Source organism: Hyperolius riggenbachi, chromosome 3, assembly GCF_040937935.1.
Source record: "Hyperolius riggenbachi isolate aHypRig1 chromosome 3, aHypRig1.pri, whole genome shotgun sequence".
In the NCBI taxonomy this organism is placed as follows: Eukaryota; Metazoa; Chordata; class Amphibia; order Anura; family Hyperoliidae; genus Hyperolius; species Hyperolius riggenbachi.
The window spans coordinates 121,280,618-121,291,926 of NC_090648.1; positions in this window are offsets into that span (position 1 = coordinate 121,280,618).

Genomic DNA, 11,309 nt, shown 5'->3' on the forward strand with positions numbered 1-11,309 from the left:
AGCACCCAGTATATATACTATAGCGCTCTTCAGCGCCACCCTAAAGTGCTGGACCAATGGAAGGTGGTAAAAATGTCAGCTGACCAGCTTTGGTCAGCTGACTCTTCTCTGGCTGTCATATAAGCTCTGCCTCTCAGTGCGCGCGCGCGTCCTTCTGAACCTGTGTGGACTAGCAGTCCCAGCCACACCAGACATGTTTTGCAATGTATCTGCTAATTCGGGCGCGGGGGCCGCCGCACTGCTCTCCAAGCAAGCGGCGGCTTCCCCGCATCCACCCACAGTGTCAGCAGTATTGCTATGCGCGCAATCCGCCGCGTCCAACGCGGACTCCACCGCTCTGCCCATGCGGCATGCAGCAGTTTCTTCGCGTTATGCCGCCATGTTGGACGCGGAAACAGCCGCCTCAATCTGAGCACTTGCGGCGGCTTTTCCGTGTTTCCTCACAGTACCCCATCCCCCCCCCCCCCCGAGGAGTGGACTCCGGACAACTCCTACCAGGCTTCTCAGGATGCAACGCGTGGAACTCCCTTCTTAATTTGTCAGCATGCATGCGACCTTCAGGTACCCATGATCTCTGATGATACCATACCCTTTCCAATGTACCAGATATTGTACTGAGTTCTGAACTATGCGTGAGTCTAAAATCTTCTCTACTTCGTACTCAGGTTGGTCATCTATCATCACAGGAGGAGGAGGAGTGGGACCCACATGGACTGCTGGCTTAAGCAGGGACACATGAAAAGATCTTACGCCACGCATACTGGCCGGAAGATCAATGGCATAAGTAACATTGTTGATCTTTCTAGTTACTGAAAACGGACCCACAAACCTGGGCCCCAACTTGGCTGAGGGCTGTTTTAAGGTCAAGTGACGTGTGGACACCCAGACTAAGTCTCCTGGTTGAAACCTCCACTCTACGGAACGTCCTTTGTCAGCTTGACCTTTTTGACTCTGAACCGCCTTCTCCAAATTATTTTTCACGATCCACCACATGTCTTTAAATGACCTTTGCCAGGCCTCCAGAGCTGGAAACGGAGTGGAGGCGACTGGCAATGGGGAGAATTTAGGCAACTTCCCGGTCACTATCTGAAATGGACAAAATCCCGAGGAAGAACTTTTCAAATTATTGTGTGCAAATCTGCGAAGGGCAAAAACTTGACCCAATCATTTTGCGCTTCAGCAACGTAACACCTTAAAAACTGTTCCAATGATTGATTGACTCTTTCCGTCCGCCCATTGGTCTGTGGGTGGTAGCCTGACGAAAATGACAGTTCCATGCCCATTTGGTGACAAAATGCCCTCCAAAATCTCGAAACAAATTGGACTCCCCGATCTGACACTATGTTTTCCGGAATGCCGTGCAATCGGAAAACATGGATGATGAACAAATCGGCCAACTCCTGGGCCGAGGGGAGTCCTTTCAAGGGCACAAAATGGGCCATTTTACTGAAGCGGTCGACTACCACCCAAATGACCGACATGCCCTCAGACCTGGGAAGCTCATCCACAAAATCCATGGACAAGTGGGTCCACGGCTCACTCGGGGTGGGCAAGGGCTGCAACATTCCCACAGGTGCCAGCCGTGAAGGCTTACTTTTTGCACACACCGCACACTCTCTAACATACTCCTTGCAATCTGTTGCCAGCGACGGCCACCAAGCACACCTGGCAACAAGATCCTGTGTTCTGGAGGCCCCAGGGTGTCCTGTGTTTTTTTGTGAGTGGAACATCTGCAGAATCTGAAGACGGAATGGTAGTGGTATAAACATAACCCCCTCCGGCTTCCCCTCCGGGACGTCTTGCTGAAAGGGACTTAAAGTCTGTGTCCAGTCTTTCCAAGTCTCAGTTGTTGCTAGCACCAATCTCTGTGGGACAATGGTCTCTGGGACAGAATGCTGTGCTGTCTCTGGCTCAAAGCATCTGGACAGGGCATCTGCCTTAATGTTTTTGCTACCCGGAGTGTACGTAATTATAAATCTAAACCTCGAGAAGAACAATGACCATCGAGCCTGACGGGGGCTTAATCTTTTAGCTCCCTCGATGTATTCCAAAGTTTTGTGATCAGTGTAAACTGTAATCGTGTGTTCTGCCCCTTCCAACCAATGACGCCATTCTTCAAAGGCCAATTTGATGGCCAGGAGCTCGCTGTTGCCTATATCGTAGTTTCTCTCTGCCAGAGAGAACCTACGCGAAAAATAGGCACATGGGTGCAATCTACCCTGCAACCCCGACCGCTGGGACAGCACAGCCCCTACCCCGACCTCCGAGGCGTCCACCTCAACAATAAAGGGATAGGCGGTGTCGACGTGTCTTAGGATGGGTGCAGAGCAAAACAAATCTTTCAGAGGGGAGAATGCATGCAGAGCTTCTGGAGACCAGTGGGTAGTATCTGCCCCTTTCTTAGTGAGACTGGTGAGACCAGTGGGTAGTATCTGCCCCTTTCTTAGTGAGACTGGTGAGGGGTGCAATGACAGTGGAGTACCCCTTTATGAACCTCCTATAATAATTGGCAAAGCCTAAAAATCTCTGAAGAGATTTTAACCCCACTGGTTGAAGCCATTCCAACACAGCAGAGACCTTGGAAGGATCCATAGACAGGCCCGAGGTGGAAATTATGTACCCTAAAAAGGTGACAGATGTTACCTCGAAGATGCACTTCTCCAATTTAGCGTAAAGCATGTTTTGCCTTAGTTTGTCCAATACAAACTTGACGTGTGTCCTGTGCTCAGAGAGGTTGTTTGAGAAAATAAGTATATCATCTAGGTATACTAACACGAATTTGCCCAACACCTCCCTGAATACCTCATTAATTAGTTCTTGGAAGACGGCCGGGGCGTTACACAGCCCGAAGGGCATCACTAGATACTCGTAATGCCCGTCGGGCGTGTTAAAGGCCGTCTTCCATTCATCGCCCTTTCTGATCCGCACTAGGTTGTATGCACCCTGTAAATCCAATTTTGAAAAGATCTTAGCGTCGGTAACCTGTGTAAACAAGTCATCTATCAGGGGCAATGGGTAGCGATTCTTCACTGTGATTTTATTCAGGCCCCGGTAATCAATGCATGGCCGCAGGCCTCCGTCTTTTTTCTTAACAAAAAAGAACCCTGCGCCAGCGGGCGACCGGGAAGGGCGAATGAACCCCTTGGCTAAATTTTCACGAATGTACTCCTGCGTGTAACGATCGGTGAAGCACAGAGAGGATCTGATTACTGGTGATCTGCACTGGAAATACAGATGTATACCTGATTATAAGTGATCTGCAGTATCACCGATAATCCGATATACCAGCTAACCTCTGTTCACCTGAGTAGAGTGTAGTGTTTTAGTGTAACAGTAACACTTTGAGGATAAGCCTCAGCGCAGTCAGGAGTACTGCACAGATTCCTTCCGCAGACCCGGACTCTCCAAGACGGGAGGAGTCGGGCTGACAGCAGGGAGGATTGTCTGAAAGTAACCCTCAGGAGGAAGGGTCGCTAACAGAGCGAGGAACCGCCTCTAACGGTAAGGTCGGTTCTTGAGGTCAGACAAGCCAGGTCGTACACACACAGATAAAGTACAAGATCAGAAGACAAAGGCGGAGTCTAAGTACAGGCAGGGTTCGGCAACGGGGTATCAGATATATTGAGGTACAAAATCAGGAGGCAGAAACAGAGTCTAGGGACGAGCCGGGGTTCGGCAACAGAGTATCAGAAATATCGAGGTGCAAGATCAGAGTTCAGGAGGATAGTCAGGCAAGCAGGAAGTCATAACAGATAATCACAATCAAACTAGTACTTTAATCTATCAACAGAATCTAGCTAAGTGTAGGATTACAGCTCCAGCTGGTCCCGGCACACTTGCGGATCTGACTACGGATCTGGGTGCTCCCACGTATGTGATCGCAACGCCAGACAAAGAGCAAGTGAACAGCCAGCAGTATATATACACAAGGACCTCTCCAGGACCTCCCTAATTGCTGGACCAATGAGAGTTGTGGAAAATGTCAGCTGACCCGCCTGGTCAGCTGACTCACTTCTGGCTGTTATTTAAACTCAGCCTTTGTGCGCGCGCGCGTGTAACTCTGAATCTTGGTGGACTATCAGTCCCAGCCACACCAGTACTGTTTTGTAATGTATCTAGTGAACTGAGTGCGGAAGCCGCCTCCAATGCGGATTCCGCCGTTCCCAATGCGGATTCCGCTGTTCCCAATGCGGATTCCGCCGCTCTGCCTATGCGGCATGCGGCGCTTTTTCCGCGTTGTGACGCCATGCTGGACGCGGAAACAGCCGCCTCACCTTGAGAGACAGCGGCTTTTCCGCGTTTCATCACACTGCATGGCCACTTTCTCTGGCCCAGACAAATTGTAGAGATGATCCCTAGGGGGCATACAACCAGATCGGAGATCGATGGGGCAATCAAACGGGCTATGTGGAGGTAACTTATCAGCAGCCTTGGGACAGAACACATCCGAATACTCGGAATATTGTACTGGTACGCCCTCCAAATGAATACTGGTCTGGCCCAGTGTCACCCTCCCTAAACACTGCTGAAAACAATGAGCTGACCAGCTAGTTAGCTGACCAGTAGCCCAATTGATCTGTGGGGAGTGAAGGTGCAACCAAGGCATGCCAAGGATGACTGTGGAGGTGGTCACGTGTAACACAAAAAACTGCAGTTTCTCTGTATGTAGCACCCCTATAGTGACTTCCACCTCTGGTGTCTGAGACAGCGGATGATTACTTTGCAGGGGGGAATCATCTACTGCCGTAACCTGAATGGGTGGTTTTACCGGGGTGAGCGGAATACCCAATTTCTTTGCAAATTAGAAATCCATAAAATTAGCTGCAGAGCCGGAATCAACAAAAGCCTCAGAAACCTCAGTCTTATCTTCCCATGTAACAGTACAAAGGAGAAGTAATCGTTTATCTTCTAGGTGTAAAAGTCATGCGCCTAGGGTGTTACCCCCGACAACTCCTAGGCGGTAGCGTTTCCCGACTTGTTAGGGCAATTACGTACTCCATGACCCCCTTCTGCGCAGTAAAGACACAGATGCTCAGACATCCTACGTCTTCGCTCCACTTGGGATAGTTTCGACCGACCAATTTGCATTGGTTCGGGTGGAGGCGAGACGGGAGGAGGTGGAGTTACTGGAGGCGCAGCGTAGGACACCATTCTTAAATGACTATTACCCCGGGTCTGTTTCTGATAGCGCAGCCTGCGGTCGACTCGAATGGCCGATGAAATGGCCTCATCGACTGTTTTTGGTTCAGGCAGACTTAACATGAGATCTGAGACCTCATCTGACAACCCTGATAAGAAACAATCTAAGAGGGCATAGGTGTCCCACCTGGCTGAAACTGACCACTTCCTAAATTCGGCTACGTAATCCTCGACCGGACCCTTGCCTTGACGCAAAAGCTTGAGCTTCCGTTCAGAAGTCGTAGCAAGGTCTGGGTCGTTGTAAATTACTGCCATAGCTTTAAAAAATTCATCCACTGAGGTGAGGGCTAAGTCTCCGGAGGGCAAACTGTACGCCCACGTCTGAGAATTGCCTGATAACAAAGTCTTAATAAATGTGACCCTTTGGGCCACAGTTCCAGAAGATCGGGTCTCAACTCAAAGTAAGTTAACACTCTACTTCTAAAATTTCGGAAGTCAGATCTGTGACCAGAAAATTTCTCAGGTACAGGCAAACGTATGTCAGAGCTAGGAGGGGATCGCACCTCATCCACTGCTGTCTGGAGGGTTTGTAAAGAACCAGACAAGGCTTCAATCATGGAAGCAGGAAATTTGGGCGCATGACGCTAGTGGACAAAAAGGGCGCCGCCATAGACTTCCATTATAATTATCGTTTATCTGGCGCCCAGCGGGAAAAAAGGGCGCCCGCGTAAAATAACGTTAATGAAAATTTTTGTGAATATTTATGTTTTCAAAAAACATATACTGCTTACTTCGTTAAATGTCAATTAACCACAAACTAAAAGTGAAAAAATCACTTCACTTCATATTTTTTCTAAACAAGATCAACCGTCTAAATGACCGACAAGTTTTTAAATCATTATACCTGGTTTGGTAAAATCTAAACAGTACTAAAGAGTATATTGAGATTAAAATAAAAGCCCCATTCTATATTATTTTATTTCGTTATTTCTAATTTAAAAAGGAAAGTTTAAAACTGTACTTCAAATTGTTATGTATATGTTAATATAATCATAATGTATAAACCAATACATTCCGTTAGTAAAAAAAAAAAAAATGCAACGTACATTTCTGTTTATTTTTAGATTTGTTTTAAAAAACAATTATCTTTTATAATTAAGTGTTAATTATTTAAACGGAAAATGTATATGTAATGTCTAAACCAGTGTTAATAGTTAAAATAAACATATTTAAATTTTAATATAAACTTCAAAATTGATGATTTTTTTAACAGTTTATTCACTTTAATAAAAATCTATCATTAGATATATCATTTTAAACATTACCTGTATAAAACAGTAATCTTTTTCCTAAAACCTAATAGTACTGTATATTTTTCTAAGTTCTAATTAGCAATAAATAGAAATCATTAGAAATGGTCCCGAAGAGTTCAAAGTATAAAATATTATCTTTCTTTATTGTGTTGCACATGTTGAATCAGAGAACATCAATGTGCGTGTCAAAAACATGAAACGTCTATACAGGGCTGGGACAAGGTCCACCACCAACAGAGGCTGGGCTGCCCAAGTGCGCCCTCCCCCCCAAGTGCGCCCCCCCCCGTTTAATGTAACAATAAATTATGCACAAATACAGTATTTTTCCACAGGAAAATGGATTTATATAAATTAACTGTAAACAAGTGATACAAACATCTTTTTTTTTTTTTTATAAATTAGGCAATAAATAGAAATACAGATAGATAAATTAACAGCAAAATGAACGTGGGTTCTTAAATACAAGAGAAATGCTTAAACATAACTGTAAACATATTTGCATCACCAATAAGGTGAAGATACTCTTAACTACTTTGGGACCATAGGTCTTACTGAGCTCAGCTCCCATCGCACCCGCTGATCGTGCCGCTCTTCAGTCGCTCTACTTGGCTTGCTCTGCTGTCCGTATGAGCCAATCACAGAGTCAGGAACCAATGAAATCTGCTCCTGACTACAGGATGGAACTCTGAGGAACCAGGTGAAGAGACAGCAGAGCGTTGCAATCAGTGGGAGCGTGTGGCAGTGGTAACTGAAATCTACGCCCTGGGTGAAATAAGAGGACCAAAACAGGGGGCGTAGATTTTCATTACCAAGGTCTAAAACAGGTTAAATAATAAATATTGTAATGTAACGCAACGTGGGCACTGTGAACAGCCCATTGATTTTTCATTACTGTGCGGTGGGGTGTGTTACAGGCTGCTCTAACGTGCGCCTGTAACGTCCCACTGTGAAAGCAGCCTTAATGTTATTTTTTTATTTGCTGTGCTGTGACAGAAATCACAGCAACTTCCTCTCCCATTCTGCTCAGCCGAAATATTCGACTTGAGCAGGACGTCAATAACGGGAGGTGAGGGAGTGTCAGTAGTCCCTCCTCTCCAGCCGCCCACCCCACTCACTGCTAAAGATAGTGTACTAATACAGCTACAAGTACACTATCGTTCTGAGCTAAATTACTTCAAGAGTGCAGATGGCGCAGCTCCCCAGCGCACTGTAAAGATAGGCACTAATAACGGCGAGTGGGGTGGGCGTTCCTGAGGACGGGCAGAGAGGAGGAAGTATTGACACTTCTTGCCCGCCCATCAGCGAGCTCTGTACTATGGCTGAGCACAGTGGGGGACAGAGGGGGTGCTAAAGGGGGGAGGATGGTGCTGTGACTCATATGTCACAGCAAATAAAAAAAAGTGTTAAAAACATTTTATTTCAAAATGAGGTCAGGGGTACTGTAAGTCTACAAATAATGAGTTGAACTTAGCTGTGGCTTCTAGCAACCCCCTAGAGTCCTTCTGTGCCCACGACACATCGGTCCAAGTCCCTTTGGCCAGCAGCGGCGACCACCACAAAGCTGGCCGGTTGCTGCCAGTTGGCGGCTCCTGCACAAGTGCAGCCCTAAGCCATGCGCACACTGCGCATGTGCATTAGCAATTCTCATAAATGGCAGATGCAGCAAACGCCCCCGGGAGTGCGTTGAGGAGGCCCGCTGCTGGCCAGAGAGTCTTGGACCAGCACCGTGGGCACAGCACAGGAGGACTCCAGGGGGCTGCAAGAAGCCCCAGGTAAGTTCAACTCAAATTTCCTTTAAAGTAGTTGTCAGGCAAATATTAAATGAAAACCGTTACTCACCTGGGGCTTTCTCCAACCCCCAGCAGCCGACCGGTCTCCATGCTCGGTGCGGTCGGAAGGTGCAAACTACCACTGTCAATAAAGCCCACGTTGTACGTGGCTTCCTGCGCAGTAAGCCGCGTACAACGTGGGCTTTATTAACAGCGGCAGTTCACGCATGCGCAGTGCGGATGACCTCGGGGTCGGCTTCCGCACCAAGCACAGAGACTGGGAGAGTGGAGGTGACAGTGTAGAACAGTCGGCTGCTGGGGGCTGGAAAAAGCCCCAGGTGAGTAAAGCATTTTTTTATTTTTTTTTAAATATTTGCCTGTTAACTACTTTAAGGCATGCAGCTTTATACACAGGTGATGACACTATGCTGCCTGCTTGCTCCAGTCAGGAATGGATTCAGGAATCAGTATTCCTCACTCAGTCACTAGTACTTTCTATGTGACGCTGACTGAAGCTGACTCTTCATTGCACTGAGTCTGACTCGAAACTTACTTGATTTATTATGGCTGCGACCCGGGTGCAGTCCATTACTCACTACACAGAGTCAGCCCAGCCAGAGAAGACGCCTGCGGCTGCGAGGGACGCCTGCGAGGGACGTCACCGTCACGTGACCGTCATGACGTGTGGTGGACTGAGGAAGGGGGCGGAGTCAGCAAGCAGTCCGTGACCCCATCAAGGGGCGGGCCGCGCGAGAGCCACTGAGCGTCAGCCAGCCACAGTAAGCATGGGCTTACGAGTGAGCTGTACGCTGGCTATCAAATTCATCATGCATCGGCTCTTGAGAGCGGGGGGCGGTGCAGGCAGCGCAGCGTTGCAGCCATGGCAACTGAACTGTACACTCTCTCAGAGGGAGAGAGTGTACACTGTAGACAAATTCTTGCCGCTGCCACCCGCGGCCGGTAAATTGCAGGGTGCCGGGCGGGCAGGCACTTAAGGAAGGATCCGATTCCAAAGTGCGCAGTGCGCTCATGATTTAATTGATTGACAGGCGCCCAGAGGCCGTAGCCTCGCCAGCCTATGTGTCGGCCCGGCTCTGCATCTATATATATAATAGACTTAGGCCACATACACACATCAGACCATAGTCTTTTGAAAATGAAAGATCACAGACCAATCTTACCACCCTTCATGTAGTATGAGAGCCATACCTTCACAGTCTTTTCTATGGAGCTAAACTCCACATCAGAAAAAAATCTTTGCAAGATGCTGCACACACAGATGCTGTACAGACATAAAAGATCAGTATCTGCAAAAGATCTGTTCCTGCCAAAGATCCGTTTCTGCAAATTGCAATGATAGTCTATGAGATCTGCAGATCATCATACACACATGATTTAACTGACATTCATCTGCAGATCAGATCCACCAGGATGGATTTTCAGATCTGCAGATGACTGCTTGATCTGCAGATGAATGTCAGTTAAATCATGTGTGTATGATGATCTGCAGATCTCATAGACTATCATTGCAATTTGCAGGAATGGATTTTTGGCAGGAACAGATCTTTTGCAGATACTGATCTTTTGTGTCTGTACAGCATCTGTGTGTGCAGCATCTTGCAAAGATTTTTTTCTGATGTGGCGTTCAGCTCCATAGAAAAGACTGTGTAGAGTATGGCTCTTATACTACAGGAAGGGTGGTAAGATTGGTCTGTGATCTTTCATTTTCCAAAGACTATAGTCTGATGTGTGTATGTGCCTTAAGTGCCTCAACCTTCGAAGAAGAAGAAGTACTTTGCATGAGACAATTTATGCGTGCTGAAACACCAAGTTTAAGGCCTCTTTTCCACGGACTGTTGAGCTGTGTGCTCAGCAACCAGTTACCAGGCAGCAGTGAGCAGATACCAGGCAGCAGTGAGCAGATACCTGTCATCAACAAGCAGTTACCAGGCAGCAGCAAGCAGTTACTAGGCAGCAGCAAGCAGTTACCAGGCAGCTTTGAGCATTTATGAGAGTTTGAGAGGCATTTCACTGCCTATTCACAGTCCATGGAAAAGAGGCCTTACCCTAGCAAGTCTGACATTGCAAATCTGGCCTAATTGGCTATTCATGAGGCAATGCTCATGCAATTGCATGCACAAACCAATACCACAAAGCAGTCACCCTGGTACATGCTACATTAGCACTATCCGGCTTAGTGCATCCCAGAGCGGTTCGGCAGCGTTTTGCGATCCACTTGTGGCTGTGGATACGCTTGGGTAATGTATTTCAATGGGCTGGTGCACACCAGAGCGGGAGGCTTTTTGCTGAAACGCATCCTCCCGAGGTGAGGCATTTTTTGGATTGCGGAGGCGTTTCTGCCTCCAATGTAAAGTATAGGAAAAACGCAAACCGCTCTGAAAAACGGCAGTTCAGAGCGGTTTTGCAGGCGTTTTTGTTACACAAGCTGTTCAGTAACAGCTTTACTTTAACAATATAGGAAATGTACTACACCAAAAATGCTTTTCAAAACCGCAAAATGGTATGTGAAATGCTACTGAAAAATAAGAAAAAGCGTTTTAAAATCTGCTATCATTTTTTGTATCTTTTAGCAGTTTTTTGTGTGCTCCAGGCCTCCAGGAGCGCCACGGGGAGGATTACCAATGCCCCCTTTTTATCCAACTGGGTGGACCGCAGGGTCCCAGGCTCTCTCACTGCCTGGAAACCACAGCGGCACCCCGGAGGGGGAGGCTGGGTGGCGTGGACGCCCCCCCAAGTGTGGCTAGCGCCGGGGAGAGCCGTCTGCACCCACTAGTGATAAGTCGTTCACGAACGAGCCGGCTCTAAGAGCCGGCTCTTTGCTGTGAACGACAAGAGCCGGCTCTCAGTTTTAAAAGAGCCAATGCCTCAGCCGCCCCACACAGCTCTGCTTTGCTGTGTAATAAAGGGCGCTGAGGCATGCTGGGAGATGTAGTCCTGTAGTTGCAGCTTGTAGGAGTGTATGGGGAGGAGCAGAGCAGTAGCAGGACGGATTGCCCCAGTCAGCTAAGCAGTCTGGAGTTGTCATGGAGGCGGTGGCGGGGTTTTAGGCCCTGTTCACACTGCACGC